The 18515-nt window shown below is 40.8% G+C and overlaps 1 protein-coding gene and 1 long non-coding RNA gene across 8 annotated transcripts in view; one reads left to right on the top strand and one right to left on the bottom strand.

Moving 5' to 3' along the window:
• BCOR (BCL6 corepressor) overlaps positions 1–18515 on the bottom strand; it is a 139736-nt gene that overhangs the window by 63576 nt on the left and 57645 nt on the right. The gene's annotated exons all lie outside the window — the stretch shown is intronic.
• LOC140341427 (uncharacterized) overlaps positions 5336–18515 on the top strand; it is a 92585-nt gene continuing 79405 nt past the window's right edge. For 3 of the 7 annotated variants that reach the window (XR_011922879.1, XR_011922874.1, XR_011922878.1), the window contains exon 1: positions 11483–13086. This is a non-coding gene — a long non-coding RNA (uncharacterized lncRNA). The other 4 variants (XR_011922877.1, XR_011922880.1, XR_011922876.1 and 1 more) reach the window with 4 other exon arrangements.

Raw genomic sequence — 18515 nt, 5'->3', positions numbered from 1 at the left:
AGCCCTGTAGGGGGGTAGTTACAAGCCACTGAACTAATCAGTGAAAGTACCTTTGATTGTACACAAAAGTGTAATACTGAGTATTGTAAACAATGGTTCAAAACCAACAAAGTTTTTACAAGTTATGTAGGGCATAGCCTCATGGGAGGTCCCAGAGGCACCTATATTTTCTGTTTTTCTAAGCTGGCAATATTTCCCAGCAGAGTCCATGATAATAGTGAACCCACGGTATATTTTAGTCAAAGCAAAGTATACAAGTGCTATTAGACCCAGTACTAAATAGTAATTTATTCAGGTAACAATAGCATGTGGGAAATACATTTAGAGTGTTTTGGAACTACTAAGGAGACGGGTCCCTTTATTGAGTATGCAAGCCTAACAATGAGTGTCTCTTTTTTTATCCTTTCTGGTCTGTAAAATATACCCTTTACAGATATATTGGCTCAAAGGTCACAAAGGCTATTCTGGACTTTGCAGGACTAGGTCTCAAGTTTGAATCTAAGACATTATCAGCATGGAGTTTGCAGCTTCTCCCCGTGCTTGGGTTTCCTCTGGGTATTCTGGTTTCCTTCAACATTCCAAAAACATGCAGTTATATTAATTGGCTTCCCCCAAATTGGCCTTAGTCTGTGATAATGACAAATGATTTATAGTAGGGACTTCAGATTGTGAGCCCCTTTGATGGACAGCTAGTGACATGATGATGGACTTTGTAAAGTGCTACGTAATATGTCAGCACTATATAAAAACTGGATAATGGATAAGTACAAAAAATATTTGCCAATTCTTTCAATACATGTGAAAATCATTTCTAGACCAAGACTGGATAGTTGCATTTGTTTGCATTTTTCCTATTTGATTTAGATGAAATTTATGTTTTTGCATTGGGGTCCTTTCATGAACTAAATTAAAAATGATCTTTAAAAAAAACAATAGAAATGAATATCACTGAAAAAAGCAGATTATCATTTAAGTTTCCTACAGGTGCTCAATAATTACCACTGATAACACTCTTTAGTGATTGTTCCCATCGACAGTAGGAATGAACTAATGCTGTACAGACATCGCTGTTTTATAAAAAGGGTAGCGGAGAGGATGAGAGGGAGGTGCCCATTGTGTCCCCCCCAATAGCAAGCAATAGCGATCATTCCAGCCTGTCGTTTAGCGATCAACACGGCGGGTTCCTAAATTACATTGTGTCGCAGCTGTACTAATGCCAGATTTTTACCCAAGACAAATGATTATCTCAGGTGATAAAGGTCTAGCATCTGTATGAGGTTTCAGATAATTTCAGCATTTATCCAAAGATATCTTCTGTTGGCGAAAGTTCAAATTGAAAACAATGTCTATTGACTTTGACTAAACAAAAGTTATTATCATTTTTCACTTGAGATTTTTTCTAGAATTTGAAGATACCTATTTTTCATCTGCTACTAGTAGTTAGTCACATTCGGTTGGACTTGTTCTGTGTTGTTGAAGATACTGATAATGTCAGGGACAAACCCCAGCATTTACCTATCTATCTATCTATCTATCTATACACGCATCCAGCCATGCATGTGGAAAAAGATGCCTCCCCCACACCAGGCTGTGAGCACAGAGATGTGGTTAGCAATGGGTTGCAGGCGGCTCGCTCTGTGCATAATACGTGCAGCGGAAACGTGAACGCAACTGAAGTATAAGCTGTGTCATAACCGCTGCTTCCCACTATGTGTCTGTGATTGGGAGGTCTGCCCAGCCTCCTGCCTTTTAACCTCTCATGTTCAGGAAATCACTCATCCTGTCTCTTGCCTCTGCAGTCAGCTCAGTTGTGGCACCAGGCCTTTATTATAATCTATTCACTTACTTCCATAAAGTCCTTTGTCCTGGATAAAACAGGGGAATTGCTACACAAATTTTAATCTCTATTGGTATAATCAAGTACTCCAAGTGTTAACAGAAACCGTCTGCTAGTTTACTTATCTGCTGACTGTAATCCCCAGCACAACAAGGAAACTAACCAGCGATTTCCATTCTCTTTTCACAGGAAATTTTCCGAGGGTTAAACTAAGGCTAAGGAAAATGCAGGCCCTTCCCCTGCTAATCAACAACATCTTAAGGTGTTTATAGACAACAGATACAGCCCACCGCCCAAAACCAGACCATGGACAAGCCCAAATCCACATCTAGGGCCTAGGGCCCGATAGATGTGTAGGGTACCTATTTACTACCCTCTTGTTCTCCTGTACAGCAGTGGGGTTGCAAAAAAAAAAGATGTGCACCTGCCAGTAATTTCATTAGGGACACAATTGAAGGTAGTTTGTGTCTGATAGGGCAAGGTATGCTAGGCAATGCAAATGGAAGAATTTTTTTTTTCAGTGAGTTGGTGGTAGGGGGTCAAAGCTGCTACCTTGCCTAAAGTCCAGTTCTCTGCCACCAGGCATAGAAAATTTTTTGCTACATTCAAACTAGCGTTTGTAATTATTTTACCTTCTTGCAAATGCTTAAAACCATCCACAAAAACAGTGATCATTTGTATAGGTTAATTGTTTAATATTTTTTTTATTACAAAGGTTTTCAAATGGTTTGCAAGCAGAATTGCAAATGTGCATAACAGTGTCCAGGGGTGGCTTTAGCACTCAACTGCCTTCAAAGACCTAAATAAACTGATTAAAAAAAATAGTTTTTTGCAGGTATTGTCAGGTGTTAAAAAGTTCCCGCTACAAATGCTTGCAAAGATGATTGCAAAGCTGATGCTGGGGGTGTCAATAGTGTGCTTCTCCCACCCTTCTCTATAGTCTAAACACAAATGATTACATAATACAACATTTTATATTTTGATTCCCTAGCATTTATTTTATTTTGTGGCAACACAACGTATTAGAACACAATATAGAGAATGCGCCATGTATTATTGCTATTATTATTCTTCTTAATATTATTTTTATTATTTTTAATAATAAACAGTATTTATATAGCACTAACATATTACACAGCACTGTACATTATATGGGGGTTGCAAATGTCAGACAGATACAGACAGTGACACAGGAGGAGGAGAGGACCCTGCCCAAAAGATCTTACAATCTAGGAGTTGTATTATGGGGCATTGCTTGGAATTTTACATACCCAGTAACATGTTAAACTATAAGGAAAGATGGAACATCTTCTATGATTTGGATAATCATAGGCAAATCTCTTTATTTGTATTTTAATCACTGAAATCAGTAAGCTTTAAACCCTATCTTTCTGTAGGTCCACGTATAGCAGAAAGTAATATCAACGGAAGCTGAGAGATTTTGCTTGTCATATTGTATAAGGAAGATACAATTAAGTATTTTCTTGTTAGCTCTCTTGGCATGCCATTTAAGACACATGTGCTGGAAGGACTCTTCTGTTTTTATTGCAGAAAGATTAGGATGGAACATTGTCATGTCAAAGATCTGCCTGCCAAAAGTAAAGTTGGCCATAGGTTTGTGGGAGGGATCATTCATACAAGCACCAGCTATCTACCCTGGGGTTAAACTGAGAGCTCTATAAACTTGTAAGGTCAGCGGTCAACAATGGCTAACCTGTAAGATTGTGTACCTCCCATAGATACGATGTTTCTAGTTGTGGCATGTGGTATGAAAAAACATGTATTGAAGATATGCATATATTCTAAATGCTATATAAATAAGTATTGTTTTCTAGATAGTAAGAGATGGAAATATGTGGGTACTGTGCAGTATGTAACCACAACATGACCCTATTTTTGGCACACATTCATGCAATCAAGAATGCAGGCCACACCACAAATAGGTCTGGACATGACTGTGGTGTGGTCTGCATTCTTGACTACTCAAATTTGTATAAGTATGCATCCCCGGGGAAACTAAATGTGGATTTACAAAGGCTGCAAGTATGGTCACCTATGACAAACCCAGCAAAGGGAAAATACTCTTGCCACTGACATATGTATTTAACTCTGAAAGCCAGAGCAATATCAGAGAAGAATAGTGGTGATTGCGCTAATCTGCCCTTTTTATAATTAATGGGAGTCTGACAATACATGGGGGCTGTGGAGTAACATAATTAAAAGTATTAGTAACACTTGCAAGTGAATTAGAAGACTTTGTAGCAGTGATAAACCAAACTCTTACAGCATCCAAGTAACCATTCAGAGAGCTGTAATCTCAAATCTCCCCTCTGAGTCTGATCCTGACTGAGAATGCAATGGAAACCTAATCTATCTTCAATTCGTTTCACTTTTCTGAAAATAATACCCCACTGCATGCCTACATTTCTCACACTAGAACCATCTGTAATACACAAGCCTCCTCTAATCTTTCATGGCCTTTTGTTTACCATACCAAGCGGGGCCAGATTTATACTTTTTTCACCCCTATGCCAGCAAATTTAGGCACTTACCTATTCCAGCAGGAGCAAACAAAAGACAAATGCTCCATGTCCACATAATTGTGAGAATAGATCACCATGCCAGGAGCTGCTGGTAAGTTTTAGGTTATGATACTATGATACCAGTGGTGACCCACACTTTGGACCAGTGGACCTGACAGTACAGGGCACACCAATTGATATAACTCATGTTTAATTTAAAAACAAAAAACATAAACTATGTGGAAAGGTATTGATTTTAAAGGTTTATTGTTAAACAGTTCAACCACATTGGAGTAATTTGGTATAATGAAATAGTAAAAATGAACATTCATTCCTTTTTTTACTCCTGAGAGGCCTTGTGTCAAACAACACAGGGTAAAAGGGGAACATAAAGCAATAAAAAAACAGAAATAATTGGATCAATGATATCCAAACTGATGCGAGAGGAATGTAACTGTCTAACAGCTGCATTAAAATCCTTGGGTAAGCACTGGTCAATGGGAATAACTGTCACAAACCCTGCCAGTGATGGGGCTGCCAGAATTACTGGTGGAGCATTCTAACCTTTATAGGGTGGTATTTGTAATTCACAGTGGTATGTATATCTTTCCAAAAGGACTCCAAAGTGAAGAACACTAGGATTAGTGGATGGCTCCAAGGTGGTCAGAAGGCTTCATGTCACCTTGTCATCTGATGAATGGCCTCCAAGATACAGTCGGTCTTTTGACTCTGGTAGGCTGAGCCTCCGACAAGTGTTTGAGAACCAACAAATAGGGGGTACCACTTGGCTATGTAGTCATTTTGCTGATGAAATTCTGCACAGCTCTTGATTACTAGTGCGATATAAGTGGTGTGTGTGCAACAACATAGGTCCAGGCTGACCCAAATTGTTTGTAGTCTTATCTGCACATCTAAAAGAAACAGGTACTCAAATAAGAACTTTGGAGCATTCACTTCCTCTAACCACAGATGACTAGTGAAACTCAGTCAAAAACATACCTCATACTGGTGAACTGAAGAAGGTCAATTGTGGAAGAAAATATGCTAAGCAGTCACTCTCTGTTTCTGAGACCAGTGTCTCCTCCCTTTGACTTCCCTGGTGGATAGTAATGTTGGAATGTATAGCAAGGTGCAGGCCACAATACTCAAGCCTCACCTTACTCTCTGATCCTTCTAGTGGGCTTCCCCAAACCTTCAGCTTCTAACAAAACTACCTCTAAATTCAGAACCAAATTTAGGGCATGCTTTATGCTACATGCCATGTCACATGAGACACCCTAAATTTTCCCTTTCTATTTACTTCCACCCCTCACTTTTCTGATCACCTTTGCTCAGGCAGTACACAACTACTAGAAGCAACTTTCTCAGTCACTGTGCTCCCCTCCAGGCTCGCACTGTGATCCGCTGTATGCATGTCCTGCCCCAGCACATGTGGGGGTAGAAATAGCTGAAAACAAGTGGAAATAGATGGAAATGGTTTGGCTGACATGAGATCATGTCATTCCTTAAGCAGCAGTGGGTAACCTAGATATTAGGTGGCCTGGGTATCTAGCCGCTTCCTTTGGCAGTTTTACTGCCCCAGCTTATGGCCTAGTAAGAAATTGGGCCCTGGCATTCAGAAGTCTTTAACAGCAAACTTTGATCTCATTTAGTAATGACAGGATTGAGCCAGGCTACAATTTATTAGGCAGGGTGTACATTTTGCCATGCAACTTCAAACAAAATTGTTGTTCCTACGAATCAGCGTGTAGCGTACACTGTGAACTTTTTCCAGCCTCGTGGCTTGGAAAGGAATCCCCACACCCCTTTTATTATCGAAGGATTAATGTCTGTAAATGTTCCCAGTTCCGAGCCGTCTGCGCCATTTTAAAGTGAGCGTTAGAGAGAGGGAGGTGGAGGGATTTCAGCTGCTGGAGACAGCTAGAAGAAGAATTATATGCAGTGGGGGGCAGGTCTGGCAGTAATGTGCATTTCAGGTAATTATGCAAGCAATTCAGGCCTGGAGCAAAGTCTCTAAAGAGTTGCATTAACTAGCTTTAACGCTTTCTCTGCTAGGCCCTATTAGCCGAGGCTTGCTGGAGACTTCTGCTTTTTGCAGAGTGAGACAAAAGGGAAGGGAGAAAACAGTAATGATGTGATTTTAATGATATATCTAAGCGTGTGCTGTACATGTAGCAACTGAGTATGTTAGACTGTTGCACCAGTGACAGAAAACAGCAGTGCTGATACATCAGTCTCATTGACATATAATTACACAGCGTAAGAGGGATACAGAATCGTAATATACAGTATGTGGTGTAGGGAAGACTGCAATGCATGAATCAACAGAGGATGAATTAAGGGAATATAAATCAGAGGTGCAGGCAAACAAGGAATTTATTCTCTAGTAAAATCAATGAAAAAAAGTAATAATTTTATCCGTAAAAAATACAGTCACCCAGGTTTGCTGATTTACATTTGTGCAAATCTACAAACATAAGGAGTATTTCTTAGAAATTTGAATTCAAATCCTTCGTCAGCCGATCTTGCACCTGGGTTGGGTGTCGTAGGAAGAAGAGGAAAAAATGGCGGCACCCGGAGCGCCGGCCCGAAGACGGATGCCGGCACGACCCGGGACCCATTGGAAGAGACCTCTGGACCGATCGACAGACCTGTGGGATTAAAGTTAAGTGAATTTTTTTTATTTTAGGGGATTTTGAGTTTAGTTCCTCTTTAAATTAAAGTGATATCAATGTCTTTATTAATCAAGAAACCTGTTCAGTAAAACGGAGCAGATTGTGTACAGTACAACAAATCAGATGAGTAAAATGACAAAACAGCTTCAAAGGGCACCTGTGTCCAGATTACAGACATTAAAAGAGCTTTAAATTAAGCACCCACTGCATGTTCTAGCCGAATGTACTGTGAAATAATCCATCCTTAAACATCTCAGGGAGAGACTCATAAGTGATTTCTTACAATATACATCAGACTGCTAATACGAAGGCAATATATACAAGTCAGATCTTTGTCACTGAAAATAAACTTTAGTGATTCTTTCTAGAGACAGATGAACAAAGCAGCAATGTACACTCAGCACTGTTTTGTTCTATGGAGAGAGGAATGGGGTATGCACTCCACATTGGGGGACTGTGTACACGTATCAGAGTTTTGATGACACACATCTGACGTGTGTGCATATAATTAGCTTCCAGGGATAATGTGAAAGGACTGTTAGTGCTTCTGTTTTGAATTTGGCAAAAATGAATTTCTCCACAATACTCCCTATGGGAAAATATATATATATTTTTTTAACCCTTGCCGTGGGTTAATCCTAAAGCTCAGCATAAACCTTTTCTCACGTCCCATTTTAAAAATTTGCTATTTCTGAAGCCATATACACGAATCGTTATGTGTCAACACATCTCACAAAGCCCAATTTACTAAGCTATAACATCTAAGTCATATTTGCCATAAATAAATATTTTCAGCCCTCACATTAATGTTTGCTATAGCAAATATATACTGGCAAAGCTTAGTACCTTCACCCCAATGTTTTGGTAAATAGATCTATAATGTTGTGCACCTCCATTTGTTCAGTTCTACATTATTTTTAGCCTGGATCAGAGAAATGAACTTATTCTAACCACTAAGTCCAACTCTTAACCTAAAGCTATACCTATAGCTTACCTAAAAAATTGAATATAACCCCTTATCCTAGTTTATTATCTAGGAGCATATTATTAACAATAATAAACTGTATTTATATAGTGTCAAGGTTTTACACAGCCCTGTACATTAAATAGGGGTTGCAAATGAAAGACAGATACAAACAATAGCACAGTAGGAGGAGATGACCCTGCCCTGAAGAGCTTACAATCTAAGAGGTTGGGGAAGTAGCACACAATAGGAGGGGGATGCTAAATGATGGGCAAGTAGTGAGGGTTTAAGAGACAGAAGAAGACGGGTAAGTTTGAAAAGATGGGTTTTAAGGGCTCTTTTAAATGTGCAGAAAGTAGGAGCAAGCTGAATAAGAGAAAGAAGAGCATTACAGAGAGTCAGGGCAGCCCTATAAAACAGTACAATGGAAAAAAAGACCACCAAATGCTTCCAGATATCCAATCCTATTATGGATATATTGTAGGTGTTTGGTTAAAAAATAAGAATCTACAATTGGTAGCAGGGCAAGTACAATGACATACATATGACTAAAATTCTCTAGGCAACTTTTCCCTGCTCCTTCTCCTTGAACTTTCCTCTGCTTTTGACACTGTTGATCACCCCCTTCTAATACAAATCATGCGCTCCATTGGTATAGATTGTAAGCTCTTCGGGGCAGGGTCCTCTCCTCCTGTATCACTGTCTGTATTAGTCTGTCTTTTGCAATCCCTATTTAATGTACAGCGCTGCCTAATATGTTGGCGCTATATAAATCCTGTTTAATAATAATAATATTAATAATAATAATAATAATAATATATGTACCTTTAAGCAGTTGATGCAGTACGCGTATTGCGGGTTCAGAATTAATAATATGCTCTTGTTTTAGATGGGCCCAGCCACGTGCTCCTCTGAGCATTTTCTAGCAGTAAACATCCATTTATATATTCCTTGTGCACGTCTCCATAAAGATCAATATAATCCTATTTCACATGATGTCTAGTAGTCCCCATGCCTATAGCCGATTTGGCAAGGGCTGTGCTACTCCAGTCTTTTAGGGCTGTGATTCTCACACTGCTTAAAGAGGCCTTATCACAAAGGGAGAGAGGCACTATCCAGAACTAGAGTGACAGTCTGGTGAACACGAAGGGGGTGTCTCACTTCCGAATATTAAATACAGTGGTAGATGAGCCTCCTCACATGAAGCTGTGTTAAAGAAAGAATCTCAGCTCCTGTATATGGACTTTGAAGAAAGTAAATGGTGCGAACATTATTTATCTTGCCTAAATATCTACAGGAACCTCTGTTTGTGTACAGGAGATTCGATCCTCAATGTCTCCAGCCTGCCAATGCTAAATTCAGACACGCTTCGGTGCAATGTGTAGTTTGTGTAGGAATAAGTCTGCTGGATTTCTCTACACACATTTGGTTATGCTGCTCTTCCATGCAGTCCTTTACCGGCCAACAGTACAGAAATGGAGAAAGGGATTTTTATCAATAGAGGCCATATCAAAATGTTACAAATGTCATTCCCTATATGTATTAGCTGTACAGTAGTCTTATATACCTCTCACATGTATACATTACAGGCCATATATTACAGGCCATATCAAAATGTTACAAATGTCATTCCCTTTATGTATTAGCTGCACAGTAGACTTATATACTTCTCACATGTATACATTGACAGGTGGGTAAAAACTCACAAATTCACAACTGTGCCAACGCTTTCCTGGAAGAGGAGGTGCACCTGACACAGCAATAGAAGTAACACGTTAATGGATTTACATTGCTGAACACTTGTGTATATTCAGCTGCTCAATACACTTGTACCTGATGCAGAAGAGAATGTTTAGCATGAAATAGGAATGCACATAACAAACTCTCTTCTGCTCTCCACATTATCACATAGTAACTTTTATGATCTAGATCAGTTGTCCCCAACCTTTCTGCCAGCAGGGCCCGGTAACAGAATAAAAATTTGCCGCGGCTCGGTTTATGTACAGCTTACACTACTCTGCTATTCTCAGCAGCTCGTGTGCTGGTGTGCTGTCAGGTGTCAGAGCTGCTGGGAATGGCAGAGAAGTGTAAGCCTTACATACATGGCTCTGCCATTCTCAGCAGCTCCTGTGTAAGCAGTGTGAGGAGAGACGTCTGCACTACCGCTGGTTGCGCTCCTGCTGTCTTACTGTCACTAGCTTTAGAGTAGTGTAAGGAGGGCCACCTGACTTCTGCCCCCTGTCATTTGTGGCCCCCAACTCACCAGCCATGGACTGGAAATAGTCCAGGCGGGCCCGAGGGTTGGGGACCACTGATCTAGGGGACATTATAAAACGTGATCCACCAATAAATTGAAGTAAATAAATTGAAGGGGAGCAGACTGTGTGCCATTGCATGAGGGCACCTGACCCTGCCCAGCCAACAGGGGCCCCAAGGCAGTTCTGCAAAGATGCCCCTTGTTGGTTACATTCACTACTGGCCATACTTAGCATTGTGGATGGGAAACCAATGAAATGATGTGTTATAACACACATTGTTATGTGAATGGTGTACAAGCTTTATAGTTACCTCAGACACTAGATTCTGGTTACCTCCTGTAGGTGCCAGGCTGATATCTCTACACATCAATGCTGCCTCTTGGGTGACGTACCCAAAGTCCCAGTCACTAATCCAAAGGCAGAAGAGACAGCTGCATTGGGTACTACAAGCCGCAGCAGAGAAAGGATGCAGAAACATTTCTATAACCCCAGCCACACACTAATGTCAGTGCAAGTCAGCTGTGAGTCAACCTGCCAAGCCAGGTTATTAATTTTACCCAGCCAGGTTCCAGTGGCCATTGGCACACAATGAGTATACACGCTTGTCAGACATTAGGATGGTGATTTATGCAGAGCGTCATTAATGTCACTGTGTATAGACAGAATAAAGGATTACTGGCAGCATAATATGCGTCATGACCTGTTATAACACCTGACTACAATGCACAGCAATGGACTATACATGCATATAGCAAGGCGCATTTGTACTGCAACTCGCTGTATAGCGTATTCACAAATATGCTCTGCACAGGGCCCATTTCATTGTACATTGAGAGCCCATTTAAAATGAATGTGCTGCTTCACACACTGCTCGCATGGTATGAATGGGCCCACATTTGTCAGAATACATCGCTCGTCCCCCTCCTCAGAGACTAATGACATGCTTTAATAATCAGGCAGTGTAAAATGAGGGAATGCTTTCATTATTGCAGAGTCCACAGACAGCGGCAGGTGAGGAGCGCTGCATGGAACGTGTGAGGAGAGACACGAGGCCAGAGCGAGGCGCGCCGCTTCCCGGCACTTGTCTGCAGAGGCCTGCTATTCACAGCGCGCCCTCCCCTCCCCCACGCCCACTGTCTCCTTCTGCCGACAGGAAACTTGAAAAGGAAAAACCCCACACAAACACAAGCACGGAATGAGACACACACTGCCGCTCCTGGGTATGTACTAAAACACGTCTGGGAGCATAGCGAAGCATGTTTACAATAAAAGCCGCCATTATCACACGAGAGCTGCTATATTTAACTCCATTTTCTACCTCTGCTGGCAGCACCATTTGTGGTACTTTTCACACACACATTACAGCCCCGGGGCTGGCTTCACACTCCTCCATCGCAGTGTGTTGCGGCAATGCTATCACATTTAAAGCGTTAATAGGCATTGACCCAGTCACTATAAATGAGACCCTAATGCACAGGAACTGACTGAAAAAATTAATATGTGACATTTTATTGTGACGCAGTGCACTAAAAGTGTGTGTTGGAGCTGCATTGGGTGCCATCGCAATGTCCGGACTTATATAATGTCACACTTGTTACCACAAAGGTGTGTCTCAGCCCTGAAAGTATTCTTCACTTCAGGATGTGTGCGTTCTGGTCACCCCTGCCACATGTAATGGTTCCTCCTGTCAGATTATACATTACTACAAGACATCATGCAGTGGAAGGAACCATTGTTATCAACGGGGGAAAACAGTATTGGACTTACTGACTGGTAGAATACTTGGGGCGACACGCAGCATTGCAGTGCCATAGAAAAGTAAGTATATTACCTCATAGGGTGACAAGCCTCTTCACAGGGTGAGCAATTGCTCAGACCTAATCTCAAACACTGCTATGGGCTCAAACCAAGGATTAGTGGAAGGGTGGATGGATGATTTCTTTAAATTATTGGTATTTTTTTTACATCACACAGCAGCTGAGGTTCAGTTGCCAAAAGGCAGATATGTGCAGTTCCCTTTTCAGAAAATGTCTACTCCCACCTATGATTTGCCTATAAAATGCACCTGAGCTCCACCAAATAAAGCAATACATCCCAAATCAAGTAATTGATGGCTCGTGATAAGATCCACAATCTGTAGCTCCATTCTAACAGAAGGAACTTTTCATTTCTTGGCTAAATGTGGAAACCTCTTGAATTATTAATTGACCTATTCCTAGCTGTACAATGGCAGATCCTTTGTTGGTTTCCATTAAAAAAGTCTTTAATGATCACCAGAACCCACGGTGCCTCCTCTGCTCCAATAATCATTTCAGTGGCAGAGTCATTTTCCTGGATATAAGGGAGCGATTCTTACTCTGGAATATTGCCATTTCTAGATGATTGTCATATGATATCTCCAGTTTCAACAGAAACAGATGATGATGACGATATCTCAGCCTCGGCATATATCATTGGCAGATATAATAGGACTTTCTTGGCCAATAGCCTATTTTCTGCAAGATAAAAACCACCCTGGGGAAGTCTGCTATTCAAATAAGCAGGGATAAAGCGGACCACTACTTTAATTCTTATTTTTGCCTGTCAAACAGAAAGTTGTAAAATTTAATGATGAAAAGGAACAAAAATGTATATGAATATATAACTAATTTGATCACATTTGTTTCTATTTTTGTAGCCTCACAGGAGACTATTGGGATTTTTACAAATCATATGCATTTCTGCCTCTGATCACTGGATTGCATCGATCTCATCCAGGAACAGAAAATGCTGCTGGGTCAGGGCTTGCACCTCCATATGGATCGACATCAAGAAAAATCGAGTGTTACAGGTAATGGGTAAATATATTGGGGAATGTGACAGGTAAAAACCCTGCAAATGGGTACATAAGTTGAAAAAGTCAATTGACACAGTTGTAAGCTCCTCGCCCCAAATCCAATGCAGTTAGCCCTGACAAATTCTCCAGCTCCGTTCTGCAGTGCTGGGCACTAACATTTACAAGAAGCCAGGAAGGCTGGAGGTTATGACCCCCTACAGTATTCCCTTTCAGCTGTGTTAGGAAACACAACAGACTGGTGAAGTGTTATCCTGTTACCCTGTCCTCTGCTACCTTCATCCTGTAACCCTGCACTCATGTCCCCTTATCTTATTACCCAGCTCTCTGCCTCTCCTGGCCTGTAAATGTACTAATTCTCTGCCAGTTTACCAGCATCTTTCTAACCTACTTTATGGTAGGTAAACTGACAGTTGCTGCTTGTGAGCTTAAACTGAAATTGTGTATTTCATCATACCTCAGTGACTTCCTTAGAGTGACATGAATATCTGTTCTCTTTAATAACCACAAGCAACCATTAAACCAGTGCAACAAACCAAGATATTCTTTCTAAACTTAATAAATACCCCACTGCCTAAATTGTGTCACTGTAAACAAACTAAATACTATTAAAGCCGGGCTTCCTCTCTATAAATTCCATTAAAAGTACAGGAAACAGGAATTCTATGCTCAATGCATACACTGAATATATTGTTATTTTCAGAGGCATCACTTTTTTTGTCAAATTTTACTTTTGCGTTTTAAAAGATGAATAAGTGAAAGTTCATTTTAGGTATTTATGTAAATATTCTCATTGATAAACTCAATTCACCAAGCTAACACACCAGAATAAAGAAGCTTTATTTAGAAGTGGCTGTTATTTTCAGCCAAGAGTCTATAAGTCTATAAATAAAGGTTGTGGGGCTGAAGGAAAAAAAGATCCTACTTTTTGTGTTCCAGCTTTGCGAATTGAGCCAGTGTTTTAACGTAAAAAATGTTTCTATTTATAGTTTCCACAGAGCAGCGATCGTTGCTTGCTACATATGCACACCGAGCTCTTTGCTGTAACGCACCCTAGTGTGCCTTGCTGTCCGCCTCTCATTGCAAACCTATCCGTCTGAGGGATTGTAGAAGATTAATCTCCAAGCAGAGGTGTATCTTGGGGAGCGTAGCGGAGGAGACGGGGCATAATATCACACAAGGATAAAATGCCTGCGAGCTCTAACAACATATTCTTCCAGAACTGACACTTGGTTTGAACTTGGATAAACTGCAACATGGCATGACATTTTTAGAGGAGGTAGTCATTGCACTTTCTCTGCTCAGGGCACCAATATACCTGACGGAAAAGGAGTAATTGACCAAAAAGCTCCTAAATATACAACAACTCTTATGACCATTCTGCAATTTGATTGGAGTTGTGCTTTAATGTTTCTATTCCTGGCAAATTCATCCTACCACTAAATCTGTAGCAGTGAACACATGAAAACTGCCTGCGATCACAGTAGTAAAATATTCTTATCTATATGTATATTATACTGCATATGATACAATCATGTATACTGTCCTTGTGAGCTTGAGTGCTCATACTGATTAAAGAAATTTTCTGCCCCATATGGTCCTAAGTATCACTGGATTTTTACCACATTTACTTTTCCATATCCACCAATCACATTTATTTGTTCAGGTTTTGTGTTGATTGATGGCTCAACTGTATATCTGATTTCATAGTATGGACACTGTGAGGGCCCATTGTAATTAGCAGAAGGTTGGATACGACTTTTTATTTAGTGTTTTGGCCAATATGACACAAGATCTGGCTCTTCTGTAAAAGCCTTTTCCTGTTTGCTGGAAAGAATTTTCATCACATGATTTCCTGGACAGACAGATTGTATCTGCTTTGTTTACTTTCACAGGCCTGAGCAGTAAAATGATTGTTGCAGCAACCTAGCCCCAGCAACTTGTTATAAACATAACAACTTCATGGGCTGCAGAATCTTAATTGATAGTCTACATTATGGCTCCATTTACATTTATGTGGTACCTTTCTGAATGGCACCACAGTGCACCTTGCCTACAGACAAGTATTGTGGTGCACCACATCACATGCTAACGCACACACTCTACACTGAAATGGTAAAATTTAATAGGAAACGCACATTTGTTTCTGCTCTGTGTTTATTATGCAGTATATTCATAAATAGGCAATGCACCGCAATTATTTAACAACGCATGATAGCACGCACATAAGTTCTAACTCACCATAATCTTTGTAATGAAATGATAACAGACTAAGGTTATCTGAACGCTGACATACCTATCACCAGGCTGGATGGATTAGGCATGGCTGTGTATGGTATTATCACTGATACATATATATATATATATATATATATATATAGTACAGTGGCTAGTCATAACTATAATATTAAAAGTGTTCCATGCCAATCATACATCAAGTGAATCCGTTTGTAGTGAGGTTACCGCTTATCAAACGCCCAATTTTAACAGCTTTGCATCAATGCCCTTTACAAAATGGTTAAGAAGCGCGATAGGAGTGATTGTCTTGTGGTTGTCTTGCACAGGATATTGAGGAGTGTAAATAACAAAAATGTGTCTTTTGTTTGTACTTCTTAGTCACAAACACTTCCAAACTGCCGAAAAACAAACAGGCTTTCAAAAAGCATTTCCATTTAAGTCTATGGAAGAGGTTGACAGGCGAGCCGACCATGAAAAGCTACACAAAGCGTCTGAAAACTGTGAATTAACCTCAATGCCTGCAAAATGTCAATTATAAAACCCTATCCACTCTCATTAGTTTCTCTTATAATGAGAGGGCTTGGCAGTTCATTGGCATTTTTTAGGCAGTCATCCGCTACAAAATACCATTCTTAGCAGCTGAAAAACCCTGTGTGTGAACAAATCCTCAGACTACCCATACATAATAACAGTAATTTGAAAATTCAGAAGACAGAGCCGACAACATGCATTTCATTTCATGCATTTCACTTTTTTCCCACACAACCACCAAGCACAGTGTTGGGAGGGGGGCAAACTGTGTAACTGCCCCAGCCCCATATTTTTTAGGCCCTAATTGCAGGGAGCTGGAATGCTGTACACTTGGGGCCCCTATTTCATATTTGCCCAGGGTCCCATTTGGTCCTAAATTATCTCTAACAGGCAGTGACAGAACTAGAGCGTCATATTCATGACGGTGGATATGATCTTTTGTCCTCCACATGGCCGGATTACGCTCGTATCATGCGGTATTCTCCGTACGTGTATGACTACTTTTAGAGTCCGCCCTGGGATGGACTGAGAAGATTAAATGGCGGGGTCACCGGTGGTGTCACCTTCCAGTAGGCTGGAAAGTCACAGCAGGCCGGGCCTTGTTTGTGGTGACAGCACATTGCTCAATATTTCATGAAGACGCTCTGCTGCCTACATTGCACAGTGGGAAAGGGTTAACCGGATCACTTTGGTCTCATTTGCACTTCCTCCGAGCCTGGATTAACTATTTATTAGAAGAATGATGTTTTGTTAGACATGGTGCAAAGATTTGGGGATAGTTTCAGAACCTGGAAGGGGACACAGGTTAACCCTTGCAGTGCAAGAATAAGGATAACCCAGGGTCATCCATGCCTCCTCATTACACAAAATCTGAAGCACAGCGAACCGCCACCATTTAACTTCTTGGTCCAAACATGTAGCTGGTTAGAGCTTCCTTCCAGATGTAATATTTGCAGGATAGAGGACCATGGGGAGCATTGCTTAGCTGGCCGGGATCTCAGAGGTTAATTCCGCTGTCTATGGGAAGAAAGAGACTTTCTATGAAGAAGATGTGCGCTGATCGCGTTACCCAGAGGGTTAAACAAGGCAGCCATTCATCGCTGAGCGTTTGATGTGGATGATCGTGCCTGACAGAAGCTGTGTTTCCCTCGTTTAGCAAGAAACGGCCTCAAGAGCGGCTGATTGATTAGGAGTCCCTCCCCCAAAGCCCCTTTATCCCCCTCCCCTCCTCCCATCACCAGGACACAGATCCCCCCGGGGGAAAAGCACATCTCATTATACGGCAAATGGCCGGCAATACAAAGCCACATATTAAACCTTCTCCGCTGTCTTACAGCTACTGGGTCGGCTTTAACCCTTGTGTAGGCCGGGGATGTCAGCGCTCTGTATCGGAGGAACGTGACAGAACTGCAATACTTTACACTGATTGGGAAAACGGCCAACTGATCACAAGAAAGCGCTTGTATAGCGATCATGTTTAAACACATTTTTATTATGAGTTTTCCCAATACAGATGAATTAGTGCATGGAAAATTGTGGTTGATCAAGGGGCTCCATCTATGTGTAGATAATATTAATGGATCAGCAATACTGAAGATCACATAGTGTAAGTTTAGGTGTGATCAGCGGTTCCTGACACATGGCACCTTGCCAGGTGCTCCACTGCCCCAACCTCTGCGCTGCTTCTTAATGAATTACCAGCGGGCATCACAACCCTATCACCTGCAATCATTCCATATGGGTGGCCACAGTTCATTGACATGAGGAAACAAAAACTGCACCACAACCTCACCACCTGTATGAACTTCGTTTAAGGTGAACTCCCAATAGCCAATTTATAATAATTGTAAAAAACTCATCACACTGTCCTAAGCAATGTGGCCAAATACTGTTAGAAGGAACAAGCCCAAAAATGAGCCTAGAGCTGCCTATTGGCACACCAGGGAGCAAGCTAGGATGGATTCTCACCTTTGTGTTTCTACCTGAATAGAAATGCATGGAAACGCTCAGCTGTGTGCATTGGCATGTGTATTGGTGTATTTCTATTGATATTATCAGGAAATATGGCAAAATACAAATGTGTGATACACTGGGCCTGATTTATTAAAGCTCTCCAAGACTGGGGAAGATAGACTATCATGAGACAACCTAGGTGATCCAGTAAACCTATAATGGATTTGCTCCATGACTGAAAACATTTGCCAAAGAATAGCAAATAATTTTAAGAAATACTTTCCATTGCATTTTGAAAAAAATGGTAACATGTCTATAAAAAAAAATGGTAATAGTAACATGCCTTCGGAAAAATAAATGATAGTAACAGTATAGTCCACTAAACAAGCAATGCTCTTATGGTCACATACACCATCTTAGCACTGTACTTTCGTTACAATATGTAATGTAGGCAGCACATGTGCATTTGTTACAATATGCAAGCAAGTGGAGACCAACCAAAAAAAAAGCAGTAACATCTAGTTTTACCTTCTCCTTCAGAAGCATGCATTGATAAACGCTCTTCTAGGTGACTAGGACAGTGATGCCAATGTCACAATTATATTCAGCTAGTGGATGGCAGTTCTCAGTTATGGACATACACATAGACGTTTTCAGTCATTATCCACTGCAGTCAATTTTAAAAAACCTAAACCACAGAAACT

The sequence above is a fragment of the Pyxicephalus adspersus genome, chromosome 1, assembly GCF_032062135.1.
Source record: "Pyxicephalus adspersus chromosome 1, UCB_Pads_2.0, whole genome shotgun sequence".
Classification (NCBI taxonomy): Eukaryota; Metazoa; Chordata; class Amphibia; order Anura; family Pyxicephalidae; genus Pyxicephalus; species Pyxicephalus adspersus.
Note: the sequence above shows the minus strand (reverse complement) of the source record. Positions and strands in the feature narration are given on the sequence as shown.